At 35.1% G+C, this 14343-nt stretch overlaps 3 non-coding genes across 3 annotated transcripts; all 3 read right to left on the reverse strand.

The window, feature by feature from the left end:
- Nucleotides 1-764: 764 nt before the first annotated feature.
- Nucleotides 765-4721, reverse strand: LOC117149442. Its single transcript, XR_004460301.1, has one exon. It is a non-coding gene; the product is annotated as a large subunit ribosomal RNA (ribosomal RNA).
- A 395-nt stretch (nt 4722-5116) lies between these two features.
- On the reverse strand, nt 5117-5295 carry LOC117149439. The gene has a single exon (XR_004460299.1). It is a non-coding gene; the product is annotated as a 5.8S ribosomal RNA (ribosomal RNA).
- A 686-nt stretch (nt 5296-5981) lies between these two features.
- On the reverse strand, nt 5982-7976 carry LOC117149446. The gene has a single exon (XR_004460304.1). It is a non-coding gene; the product is annotated as a small subunit ribosomal RNA (ribosomal RNA).
- Between the last annotated feature and the right edge of the window lie 6367 nt (nt 7977-14343).

The raw sequence follows: 14343 nt of genomic DNA on the forward strand, positions 1-14343 counted from the left end.
ACTAAATTGATGACGAGGTGTTTGGCAACTTGACACAATTCATTAAAGTCTTTATATTAATTATATGATAGGACAATATCATATGCGTCACTAAATTGATGACGAGGTATTTGGCAACTTGATACAATTCTTTAAAGTTTTTATATCAAAAATTATATGATAGGGACAATATCATATGCGTCACTAAATTGATGACGAGGTGTTTGGCAACTTGACACAATTCATTAAAGTCTTTATATTAATTATATGATAGGGACAATATCATATGCGTCACTAAATTGATGACGAGGTATTTGGCAACTTGATACAATTCTTTAAATTTATATCAAAAATTATATGATAGGGACAATATCATATGCGTCACTAAATTGATGACGAGGTGTTTGGCAACTTGACACAATTCATTAAAGTCTTTATATTAATTATATGATAGGGACAATATCATATGCGTCACTAAATTGATGACGAGGTATTTGGCAACTTGATACAATTCTTTATATCAAAAATTATATGATAGGGACAATATCATATGCGTCACTAAATTGATGACGAGGTTTGGCAACTTGATTCATTAAAGTCTTTATATTAATTATATGATAGGGACAATATCATATGCGTCACTAAATTGATGACGAGGTATTTGGCAACTTGATATAATTCTTTAAAGTCTTTATATCAAAAATTATATGATAGGGACAATATCATATGCGTCACTAAATTGATGACGAGGTGTTTGTTTGGCTACAGGAAAAATCATTTATTTATCGAATCATCAAGCAAAGGATAAGCTTCAGTGGATCGCAGTATGGCAGCTGCTCAACCACTTACAACACCTTGCCTGTTACAAAAGTCGTTTACAATTGATTCTAGGCTTTGTCATTGTATTAAATAATGCTTTTATATGTAACTAGCGCGGCATCAGGTGATCGAAGATCCTCCTAATTTACTATTACAAATTACATTGGCATCACATCCATTGTCGTTTATAAAATAAATTATAAACTTTAAATGGTTTAGAAGCCATACAATGCAAATTGCCCCTTATTTATCATTGCAGTCCAGCACGGATACGACCTTAGAGGCGTTCAGGCATAATCCAACGGACGTAGCGTCATACCACTGTTCGCTCGAACAAGTATTGTGCCATTGGTCCGTACCTGCGGTTCCTCTCGTACTACGCAGGAATGCTGTCGCAACAACGTTTTGTCATTAGTAGGGTAAAACTAACCTGTCTCACGACGGTCTAAACCCAGCTCACGTTCCCTTGCATGGGTGAACAATCCAACGCTTGGTGAATTTGCTTCACAATGATAGGAAGAGCCGACATCGAAGGATCAAAAAGCGACGTCGCTATGAACGCTTGGCCGCCACCAAGCAGTTATCCCTATGGTAACTTTTCTGACACCTCTTGTTAAAAACTTTTAAACCAAAAGGATCGATAGGCCGAGCTTTGCTGTCCCTGTGTGTACTGAACACCGAGATCAAGTCAGCATTTGCCCTTTTGCTCTATGTGTGGTTTCTGTCCGCACTGAGCTGGCCTTGGGACACCTCCGTTATTATTTGAGAGATGTACCGCCCCAGTCAAACTCCCTACCTGGCAATGTCCTTGAATTGGATCATACCTGAGTAATTGGAGTTATACAAATTTTCAAATCAAAAAATACATAAATGCATCGTTTTATTAAAGAATTTGTTTGCGATTATATAACAAACTCGTGATACTTTGATCAAGAAGCTTGCATCAAAACCCAATACCATAAGATATAATAAATATATCCGTATAATGGCTAGGAAATGATACACGTTCCATTTAATCAAGTAAGTAAGGAAACAATAAGAGTAGTGGTATTTCATTGACGATACCAAACCGAGGTCTAATATCTCCCACTTATTCTACACCTCTTATGTCTCCTTACACTGCCAGATTAGAGTCAAGCTCAAAAGGGTCTTCTTTCCCCGCTAATTATTCCAAGCCCGTTCCCTTGGCTGTGGTTTCGCTAGATAGTAGATAGGGACAGTAGGAATCTCGTTAATCCATTCATGCGCGTCACTAATTAGATGACGAGGCATTTGGCTACCTTAAGAGAGTCATAGTTACTCCCGCCGTTGACCCGCGCTTACTTGAATTTCTTCACTTTGACATTCAGAGCACTGGGCAGAAATCACATTGTGTCAACACCCGCTAGGGCCATCACAATGCTTTGTTTTAATTAGACAGTCGGATTCCCCAAGTCCGTGCCAGTTCTGAATTGATTGTTAATTGATAATCGTTATAATTGATAAGAACTAATTGGTTTAACCCAAATAGTATTCTTAAAAATTTTAGCAAGAAAGTTCCACAATTGGCTACGTAACTAAACTATCCGGGGAACAAGTAACTAACATAAATGCTAGAAACTCTATTTACCCAGAACGAGCACATAAACCATGTTATTGTTTCCCAATCAAGCCCGACTATCTCAATCTTCAGAGCCAATCCTTATCCCGAAGTTACGGATCTAATTTGCCGACTTCCCTTACCTACATTATTCTATCGACTAGAGACTCTTCACCTTGGAGACCAGCTGCGGATATTGGTACGGCCTGTTGAGAAGTTTGCGTGTCCCCACCATAAATTTTCAAGGTCCGAGGAGAAAATATCGACACAACAGTATATGTCATGCTCTTCTAGCCCATCTACCATATCTCTCTGCGAAAGACTTCCATGGTAGTACGGCTATAAAACAGAAAAGAAAACTCTTCCGATATCTCTCGACGGCTTCTTTATGGTCGTTCCTGTTGCCAGGATGAGCACGAGGCCCATATTTAATAACAAACGGATACTCAACAGGTTACGGAATTGGAACCGTATTCCCTTTCGTTCAAAATTATTCAAGTGTATTATATTCGCTTTGTTTATATAGTTAGGCATTTTTGTTTTACTTGAAAATTTTCGGCTTTCGCCTTGAACTTAGGACCGACTAACTCGTGATCAACCACTGTTCACACGAAACCCTTCTCCACTTCAGTCCTCCAAGGTCTCATTCGATTATTTGCTACTACCACCAAGATCTGTACCAATGGCAGCTCCATGCAGGCTTACGCCAAACACTTCTACGCATACCATTGTACCTTCCTACTCACTAAAGTTTCAAAATTTATATCACAAGTAATATAAATCATCTACTTTAGCGGTAATGTATAGGTATACAACTTAAGCGCCATCCATTTTAAGGGCTAGTTGCTTCGGCAGGTGAGTTGTTACACACTCCTTAGCGGATTTCGACTTCCATGATCACCGTCCTGCTGTTTTAAGCAACCAACGCCTTTCATGGTATCTGCATGAGTTGTTAATTTGGGCACCGTAACATTACGTTTGGTTCATCCCACAGCGCCAGTTCTGCTTACCAAAAGTGGCCCACTGGGCACATTATATCATAACCTTGAACTTCATATCAAGAAAGTTAAGGTTCTTACCCATTTAAAGTTTGAGAATAGGTTAAGATCGTTTCGACCCTAAGGCCTCTAATCATTCGCTTTACCAGATAAGATTATTTTATATAATATTAAAATGCACCAGCTATCCTGAGGGAAACTTCGGAAGGAACCAGCTACTAGATGGTTCGATTGGTCTTTCGCCCCTATACTCAATTCTGACAATCGATTTGCACGTCAGAACTGTTTCGGTCTTCCATCAGGGTTTCCCCTGACTTCAACCTGATCAAGTATAGTTCACCATCTTTCGGGTCACAGCATATATGCTCAAGGTACGTTCCAGTTAGAGGCATAAATAATATAAATATACATTATACATAACTATATAGAACGCCCCGGGATTGTGTTAATTAGCTATAAATAGCTAAAAAACTAATCCCATTATTAGTCAAGTTAATTACGCTATTAGGTTTACATCCCAATAACTTGCACATATGTTAGACTCCTTGGTCCGTGTTTCAAGACGGGTCCCGAAGGTATCCTGAATCTTTCGCATTGTTAATCATACAAGAGCATATAATAAACACAAAAATCAATGATAATTATGCCATTATATAATTCCGAAAAATTAACGCTCTGTAATAATATAAATCTATCAGCACTTTATCAAATTAATAACATTTATTCTGTGTTAAAATGCAAGCAATTTAATTGGAATAAACTATAAGTTATATTTTATGATAAATTTGGGATATGCTAATAGATTACAATGTCCTTATATGGAAAAAATGCACATTATTCTTAATAATATTATTTAAATATTACAATTTTAATGATGAATTTTCCATAACGGATATTCAGGTTCATCGGGCTTAACCTCTAAGCAGTTTCACGTACTGTTTAACTCTCTATTCAGAGTTCTTTTCAACTTTCCCTCACGGTACTTGTTTACTATCGGTCTCATGGTTATATTTAGTTTTAGATGGAGTTTACCACCCACTTAGTGCTGCACTATCAAGCAACACGACTCTTTGGAAACATCATCTAGTAATCATTAACGTTATACGGGCCTGGCACCCTCTATGGGTAAATGGCCTCATTTAAGAAGGACTTAAATCATTAATTTCTCATACTAGAATATTGACGCTCCATACACTGCATCTCACATTTGCCATATAGACAAAGTGACTTAGTGCTGAACTGTTTTCTTTTCGCTCGCCGCTACTAAGAAAATCCTTGTTAGTTTCTTTTCCTCCCCTAATTAATATGCTTAAATTCAGGGGGTAGTCCCATATGAGTTGAGGTTGTATATATAACTATTTTTTGCCATAAATTCTTTATATATAAATGATAAAACAATCAATTAAATTCGTTATAAATAGTTCCAATAGTTCTTGTAAGCAAAGTTATTTTTTATCCATTTAACGAACCAACGAAGAATAATAACAAAACCAAGATTTTTCTTTTTCCGAATCATTAATAAGAGACAATTCTAGATGAAAAATATTTCAATTTTTTATGCTAGACATTTCTCAGTATTATTTGATTGAAAAAGAAAATATTTCTCTTCGTTTTTCACATTCAAATGTGAGATAATGTTTTTCATTTCTTTTTTAATATTATGAATAAAATCATTATTTAATCCAATAATATACCATATGCTTATAAAAAATTTATAAACAACTTAATTAGCATAGTCTTACAACCCTCAACCATATGTAGTCCAAGCAGCACTATAAAATTAATTAAAGTACATAACAGCATGGACTGCGATATGCGTTCAAAATGTCGATGTTCATGTGTCCTGCAGTTCACACGATGACGCACAGTTTGCTGCGTTCTTCATCGACCCATGAGCCGAGTGATCCACCGCTTAGAGTTTTATAATTCATTTTTATATAATATCAATATTGTTTTTATTGAAAGAAATTAAAAATACACCATTTTACTGGCATATATCAATTCCTTCAATAAATTTATTTTTATACCTAAAAATAAATGTTGCGATATGTCTTAGTTTCATATAAGCATTATGTATCATAAAAATCTGGTTATGGTTTGCTATTTTGGGTGACACATACTGCAAAATTTATATAAAACATTAACCTGATGGATGACAGGTACAAACATTGTATATTTTAGGTTGTTGCATTAGCCAACGTATGCTCATAACATAGATGAACAATACATATTCGCAACGCGTGTATATTATGGTCCATATACACACACACTTATTTTGAATACCACATTCAAAATTATTTTAATTTTAATTCGACTTCTACTTTCAAATTTTGTTCAGTTTCTTCGATTTCCATTTTCGAGAATTTGTTTTTATAGGAAACGCCATTGTTGTAGTAGGTACTGCCACAAATACGCACAACAACATTAATAATGTTAAAGTCTTTTTATGAGGTTGCCAAGCCCCACATATAAAATAAAAGCCATCTTCATTTTATTTTGACTTTAACTTTTGATTCCGTGGAATCATTTTGTAATATTTTTATTTTGGTAAATTGTATTTATTTGTATTATAACAAATGTTTATTAACGATAAGGATATTATACAATAATGATCCTTCCGCAGGTTCACCTACGGAAACCTTGTTACGACTTTTACTTCCTCTAAATAATCAAGTTCGGTCAACTTTTGCGAAACAACCGTAACACGCAAGGCGTCACAGTGATCACGTCCGGAGACCTCACTAAATAATTCAATCGGTAGTAGCGACGGGCGGTGTGTACAAAGGGCAGGGACGTAATCAATGCGAGTTAATGACTCACACTTACTGGGAATTCCAAGTTCATGTGAACAGTTTCAGTTCACAATCCCAAGCATGAAAGTGGTTCAGCGGTTTACCCGGACCTCTCGGTCTAGGAAATACACGTTGATACTTTCATTGTAGCGCGCGTGCAGCCCAGGACATCTAAGGGCATCACAGACCTGTTATTGCTCAATCTCATTATTGCTAGACGCAATTTGTCCATTTAAGAAGCTAGTGTCCTTATAATGGGACAAACCAACAGGTACGGCTCCACTTACATAAACACATTCAAACACAATAAACATTTTACTGCCACCATGAATGAAGGCTACATAAGCTTCAGCACCATAATCCTGAAGATATCTATTTAATATATTTGAGTCTCGTTCGTTATCGGAATTAACCAGACAAATCACTCCACGAACTAAGAACGGCCATGCACCACCACCCATAGATTCGAGAAAGAGCTATCAATCTGTCTTACACACTTATGTTCGGACCTGGTAAGTTTTCCCGTGTTGAGTCAAATTAAGCCGCAGGCTCCACTCCTGGTGGTGCCCTTCCGTCAATTCCTTTAAGTTTCAGCTTTGCAACCATACTTCCCCCGGAGCCCAAAAGCTTTGGTTTCCCGGGAAGCGACTGAGAGAGCCATAAAAGTAGCTACACCCAATTGCTAGCTGGCATCGTTTATGGTTAGAACTAGGGCGGTATCTGATCGCCTTCGAACCTCTAACTTTCGTTCTTGATTAATGAAAACATCTTTGGCAAATGCTTTCGCTTAAGTTAGTCTTACGACGGTCCAAGAATTTCACCTCTCGCGTCGTAATACTAATGCCCCCAAACTGCTTCTATTAATCATTACCTCTTGATCTGAAAACCAATGAAAGCAGAACAGAGGTCTTATTTCATTATCCCATGCACAGAATATTCAGGCATTTGAAGCCTGCTTTAAGCACTCTAATTTGTTCAAAGTAATAGTACCGGCCCACAATAACACTCGTTTAAGAGCACTAGTGCAGGTTTTTAAATAGGAGGAACATATGAAAAAATACAAGTATTTAATCACATATAAGAACTCCACCGGTAATACGCTTACATACATAAAGGTATAGTACTAACCACAATTGTAAGTTGTACTACCCGTATGAAGCACAAGTTCAACTACGAACGTTTTAACCGCAACAACTTTAATATACGCTATTGGAGCTGGAATTACCGCGGCTGCTGGCACCAGACTTGCCCTCCAATTGGTCCTTGTTAAAGGATTTAAAGTGTACTCATTCCAATTACAGGGCCTCGGATATGAGTCCTGTATTGTTATTTTTCGTCACTACCTCCCCGAGCTGGGAGTGGGTAATTTACGCGCCTGCTGCCTTCCTTAGATGTGGTAGCCGTTTCTCAGGCTCCCTCTCCGGAATCGAACCCTGATTCCCCGTTACCCGTTGCAACCATGGTAGTCCTAGATACTACCATCAAAAGTTGATAGGGCAGACATTTGAAAGATCTGTCGTCGGTACAAGACCATACGATCTGCATGTTATCTAGAGTTCAACCAATATAACGATCTTGCGATCGCTTGGTTTTAGCCTAATAAAAGCACATGTCCCATAAGGTTCATGTTTTAATTGCATGTATTAGCTCTAGAATTACCACAGTTATCCAAGTAACTGTTAACGATCTAAGGAACCATAACTGATATAATGAGCCTTTTGCGGTTTCACTTTTAATTCGTGTGTACTTAGACATGCATGGCTTAATCTTTGAGACAAGCATATAACTACTGGCAGGATCAACCAGAATAATGTTTTTCCTTCATATTCCATTCATATATTTTGAATCGAAATAAGCAATATAATAGATATATAGATATATAGATTTTTCACTTTATATAATTCCATGATTTTTATTATATTGAATAAAATTCAATATTTCGCCTTTGGGTAAAATTTTAAATATATAAGTAAAAAAATCCATTCGATTACGGCCATTTTTATATAGCATTCGTAATCCATATTTTCATTTTTAATTTATACTTGTTTTACCAATATAACAAGAATTTCATCTAATTATTGTAATATATATATTTCTATAATTTTATCTTTTTATACATACATATTTCATTATAAAATATCATTTTATTTCCAACATACATAATTATTGTATCCACACATGTACAATTTTTGTTTAACCAATATAAATATTAAGTTAAATCATTTGCATTTTGAAGATAAATTTAAAATTTATCTCTTTTCATATATATCTCTGGTAATATATAACATAAAACCAAGCGCATATGATAATATTTCCACATTTAATATATAATTTTATATTTCTTTCATAAGAATCCATATTTGTATTATACCGTAACGATATAATAATCCAACTATACGGCAGGTAATAAATTAATATTTGCCTGCCTCCAAAAATTAACGATAATATATGGAAACGATTTGTTATTCTATATATAATAGAAACTTGACTTTTGTTTCAACGATATTATCTATAAAGCGTATATTCCTATTATCCGCGGAGCCAAGTCCCGTGTTCTATAGAACTGAGAAACAAATTTGTACGGATAATAATATACTTTATTGTATGTAACCAATATAAACATAATCCGAAATAAATATTTCGAATAATGCGGGAGGTCGGCAACCACTGCCTACCTATAGTAGTTTTTGAACCCGCTGTCCTCAAAGCGGGTATTTTCAATTCCGTTTGCCACCCAACATACGGGCTATTCTCTTATATATTAAGAGATTATAGGAACATTTCATTTTTTTTCCATTATTCATATATAATATGATTATTTTTTCCCTTATACATATAATAATTAATCATTTTCATATGTATATTATTTAATTTACTCATATTATTGCCAAAATCATATGAATACATAAGTTTTGAACAATATGAGAGGTCGGCAACCACTGCCTACCTATAGTAGTTTTTGAACCCTCTGTCGTAATTCCGGTCGTTTACACTACTATACCCTCTCACTATAATGGCTTTTCTCTATAATACTAAGAGAATGTGGGATATTTTCAGCATTTTTTCCCTTATACATATAATAATTAATCATTTTCATATGTATATTATTTAATTTACTCATATTATTGCCAAAATCATATGAATACATAAGTTTTGAACAATATGAGAGGTCGGCAACCACTGCCTACCTATAGTAGTTTTTGAACCCTCTGTCGTAATTCCGGTCGTTTACACTACTATACCCTCTCACTATAATGGCTTTTCTCTATAATACTAAGAGAATGTGGGATATTTTCAGCATTTTTTCCCTTATACATATAATAATTAATCATTTTCATATGTATATTATTTAATTTACTCATATTATTGCCAAAATCATATGAATACATAAGTTTTGAACAATATGAGAGGTCGGCAACCACTGCCTACCTATAGTAGTTTTTGAACCCTCTGTCGTAATTCCGGTCGTTTACACTACTATACCCTCTCACTATAATGGCTTTTCTCTATAATACTAAGAGAATGTGGGATATTTTCAGCATTTTTTCCCTTATACATATAATAATTAATATTTTCATATGTATATTATTTAATTTACTCATATAATTGCCAAAATCATATGAATACATAAGTTTTGAACAATATGAGAGGTCGGCAACCACTGCCTACCTATAGTAGTTTTTGAACCCTCTGTCGTAATTCCGGTCGTTTACACTACTATACCCTCTCACTATAATGGCTTTTCTCTATAATACTAAGAGAATGTGGGAATATTTCAGCATTTTTTCCCCTATACATATAATAATTAATAATTTTCATATGTATATTATTTAATTTACTCATATAATTGCCAAAATCATATGAATACATAAGTTTTGAACAATATGAGAGGTCGGCAACCACTGCCTACCTATAGTAGTTTTTGAACCCTCTGTCGTAATTCCGGTCGTTTACACTACTATACCCTCTCACTATAATGGCTTTTCTCTATAATACTAAGAGAATGTGGGAATATTTCAGCATTTTTTCCCCTATACATATAATAATTAATAATTTTCATATGTATATTATTTAATTTACTCATATAATTGCCAAAATCATATAAATACATAAGTTTTGAACAATATCAGAGGTCAGCAACGGTCTTTCCTCTATAATACTAAGATAATATGGGAATATTTTCAGCATTTTTTCCCTTATACATTTATACATATAATAATTAATCATTTTCATATGTATATTATTTAATTTACTCATATTATTGCCAAAATCATATAAATACATAAGTTTTGAACAATATCAGAGGTCAGCAACGGTCTTTCCTCTATAATACTAAGATAATGTGGGAATATTTCATCATTTTTTCCTTTATACATTTATACATATAATATTTAATCATTTTATATGTATATTATTTAATTTACTCATATAATTGCCAAAATCATATAAATACATAAGTTTTGAACAATATCAGAGGTCGGCAACGGTCTTTCCTCTATAATACTAAGATAATATGGGAATATTTCAGCATTTTTTCCCTTATACATATAATAATTAATCATTTTCATATGTATATTATTTAATTTACTCGTATAATTGCCAAAATCCTATGAAGACATAAGAGAATACAATATGAGAGGTCGGCGCAACCATAATATAGTAGTTGATGACGAGGTGTTTGGCAACTTGATACAATTCTTTAAAAAGTCTTTATATTAATTATATGATAGGGACAATATCATATGCGTCACTAAATTGATGACGAGGTGTTTGGCAACGTGACACAAATCATTAAAGTCTTTATATTAATTATATGATAGAGACAATATCATATGCGTCACTAAATTGATGACGAGGTATTTGGCAACTTGATAGAATTCTTTAAAGTCTTTATATCAAAAATTATATGATAGGGACAATATCATATGCGTCACTAAATTGATGACGAGGTGTTTGGCAACTTGACACAATTCATTAAAGTCTTTATATTAATTATATGATAGAGACAATATCATATGCGTCACTAAATTGATGACGAGGTATTTGGCAACTTGATATAATTCTTTAAAGTCTTTATATCAAATATTATATGATAGGGACAATATCATATGCGTCACTAAATTGATGACGAGGTGTTTGGCAACTTGACACAATTCATTAAAGTCTTTATATTAATTATATGATAGGGACAATATCATATGCGTCACTAAATTGATGACGAGGTATTTGGCAACTTGATACAATTCTTTAAAGTTTTTATATCAAAAATTATATGATAGGGACAATATCATATGCGTCACTAAATTGATGACGAGGTGTTTGGCAACTTGACACAATTCATTAAAGTCTTTATATTAATTATATGATAGGGACAATATCATATGCGTCACTAAATTGATGACGAGGTATTTGGCAACTTGATACAATTCTTTAAAGTTTTTATATCAAAAATTATATGATAGGGACAATATCATATGCGTCACTAAATTGATGACGAGGTGTTTGGCAACTTGACACAATTCATTAAAGTCTTTATATTAATTATATGATAGAGACAATATCATATGCGTCACTAAATTGATGACGAGGTATTTGGCAACTTGATATAATTCTTTAAAGTCTTTATATCAAAAATTATATGATAGGGACAATATCATATGCGTCACTAAATTGATGACGAGGTGTTTGGCAACTTGACACAATTCATTAAAGTCTTTATATTAATTATATGATAGGGACAATATCATATGCGTCACTAAATTGATGACGAGGTATTTGGCAACTTGATACAATTCTTTAAAGTTTTTATATCAAAAATTATATGATAGGGACAATATCATATGCGTCACTAAATTGATGACGAGGTGTTTGGCAACTTGACACAATTCATTAAAGTCTTTATATTAATTATATGATAGGGACAATATCATATGCGTCACTAAATTGATGACGAGGTATTTGGCAACTGATAAATTCTTTAAAGTCTTTATATCAAAAATTATACGATAGGGACAATATCATATGCGTCACTAAATTGATGACGAGGTATTTGGCAACTTGATATAATTCTTTAAAGTCTTTATATCAAAAATTATATGATAGGGACAATATCATATGCGTCACTAAATTGATGACGAGGTGTTTGTTTGGCTACAGGAAAAATCATTTATTTATCGAATCATCAAGCAAAGGATAAGCTTCAGTGGATCGCAGTATGGCAGCTGCTCAACCACTTACAACACCTTGCCTGTTACAAAAGTCGTTTACAATTGATTCTAGGCTTTGTCATTGTATTAAATAATGCTTTTATATGTAACTAGCGCGGCATCAGGTGATCGAAGATCCTCCTAATTTACTATGTTACAAATTACATTGGCATCACATCCATTGTCGTTTATAAAATAAATTATAAACTTTAAATGGTTTAGAAGCCATACAATGCAAATTGCCCCTTATTTATCATTGCAGTCCAGCACGGATACGACCTTAGAGGCGTTCAGGCATAATCCAACGGACGTAGCGTCATACCACTGTTCGCTCGAACAAGTATTGTGCCATTGGTCCGTACCTGCGGTTCCTCTCGTACTACGCAGGAATGCTGTCGCAACAACGTTTTGTCATTAGTAGGGTAAAACTAACCTGTCTCACGACGGTCTAAACCCAGCTCACGTTCCCTTGCATGGGTGAACAATCCAACGCTTGGTGAATTTTGCTTCACAATGATAGGAAGAGCCGACATCGAAGGATCAAAAAGCGACGTCGCTATGAACGCTTGGCCGCCACAAGCCAGTTATCCCTATGGTAACTTTTCTGACACCTCTTGTTAAAAACTCTTTAAACCAAAAGGATCGATAGGCCGAGCTTTTGCTGTCCCTGTGTGTACTGAACACCGAGATCAAGTCAGCATTTGCCCTTTTGCTCTATGTGTGGTTTCTGTCCGCACTGAGCTGGCCTTGGGACACCTCCGTTATTATTTGAGAGATGTACCGCCCCAGTCAAACTCCCTACCTGGCAATGTCCTTGAATTGGATCATACCTGAGTAATTGGAGTTATACCAAATTTTCAAATCAAAAATACATAAATGCATCGTTTTATTAAAGAATTTGTTTGCGATTATATAACAAACTCGTGATACTTTGATCAAGAAGCTTGCATCAAAACCCAATACCATAAGATATAATAAATATATCCGTATAATGGCTAGGAAATGATACACGTTCCATTTAATCAAGTAAGTAAGGAAACAATAAGAGTAGTGGTATTTCATTGACGATACCAAACCGAGGTCTAATATCTCCCACTTATTCTACACCTCTTATGTCTCCTTACACTGCCAGATTAGAGTCAAGCTCAAAAGGGTCTTCTTTCCCCGCTAATTATTCCAAGCCCGTTCCCTTGGCTGTGGTTTCGCTAGATAGTAGATAGGGACAGTAGGAATCTCGTTAATCCATTCATGCGCGTCACTAATTAGATGACGAGGCATTTGGCTATTTTTTTTTTTTTTTTTTTGATCGCGGAGGTATGGAAATCTATCGAAAGATACTAGGTCTGTCAACACTTCAGTTTCCTAGCATGCACGATTCATTGCTGAACCGAAGTTCCGCAACGCCTACGTACTAAAACCATCCTCATAGCCATTTATATATTACCATTATTTGCGATGTTTATGCCTTTATTGATGTTATGCCAAGACAGCAAGCAAATGTTTTGAACCAAACGTTTTAGCTAAGTCCAATCTCGGGAAAACCCGCTCAGGTACATGAACTGTTTAAAACAACCGAGACTGCCTCTCATAACCTGGACGCTAATGATATGACTATCATATTTGCTGAGGAGACCCTTCGCTATCAATCTTTTAACGGATTGACCACTCCAGATCCCCCTCCAGTTCAGGGTGGCAGAATGGAATTCAATGTCACCTGCGGCTTCGAATCTGCGACGCAATTCAGTTCGTATGTCCGGTCTGTCGTATCTATTGATTTTGCGCTGGTGCGCATCATCCATAGAGTGTCCGTCTGTCACAATTTGTATGTCGATCACATCAATGTGATTTTGTCGTAGTGCCACCAGGTCCGGTTTATTAAGGCCGGATTCGCACTGCAGACTTGGTTCAACAATGACCGCGCAGCCTCTCTCCTCAAGTCCCCGCTTGATTCGATTTACTACGCAGTTGTG

Source organism: Drosophila mauritiana, unplaced genomic scaffold (assembly GCF_004382145.1).
Source record: "Drosophila mauritiana strain mau12 unplaced genomic scaffold, ASM438214v1 U_212, whole genome shotgun sequence".
NCBI lineage: Eukaryota > Metazoa > Arthropoda > Insecta > Diptera > Drosophilidae > Drosophila > Drosophila mauritiana.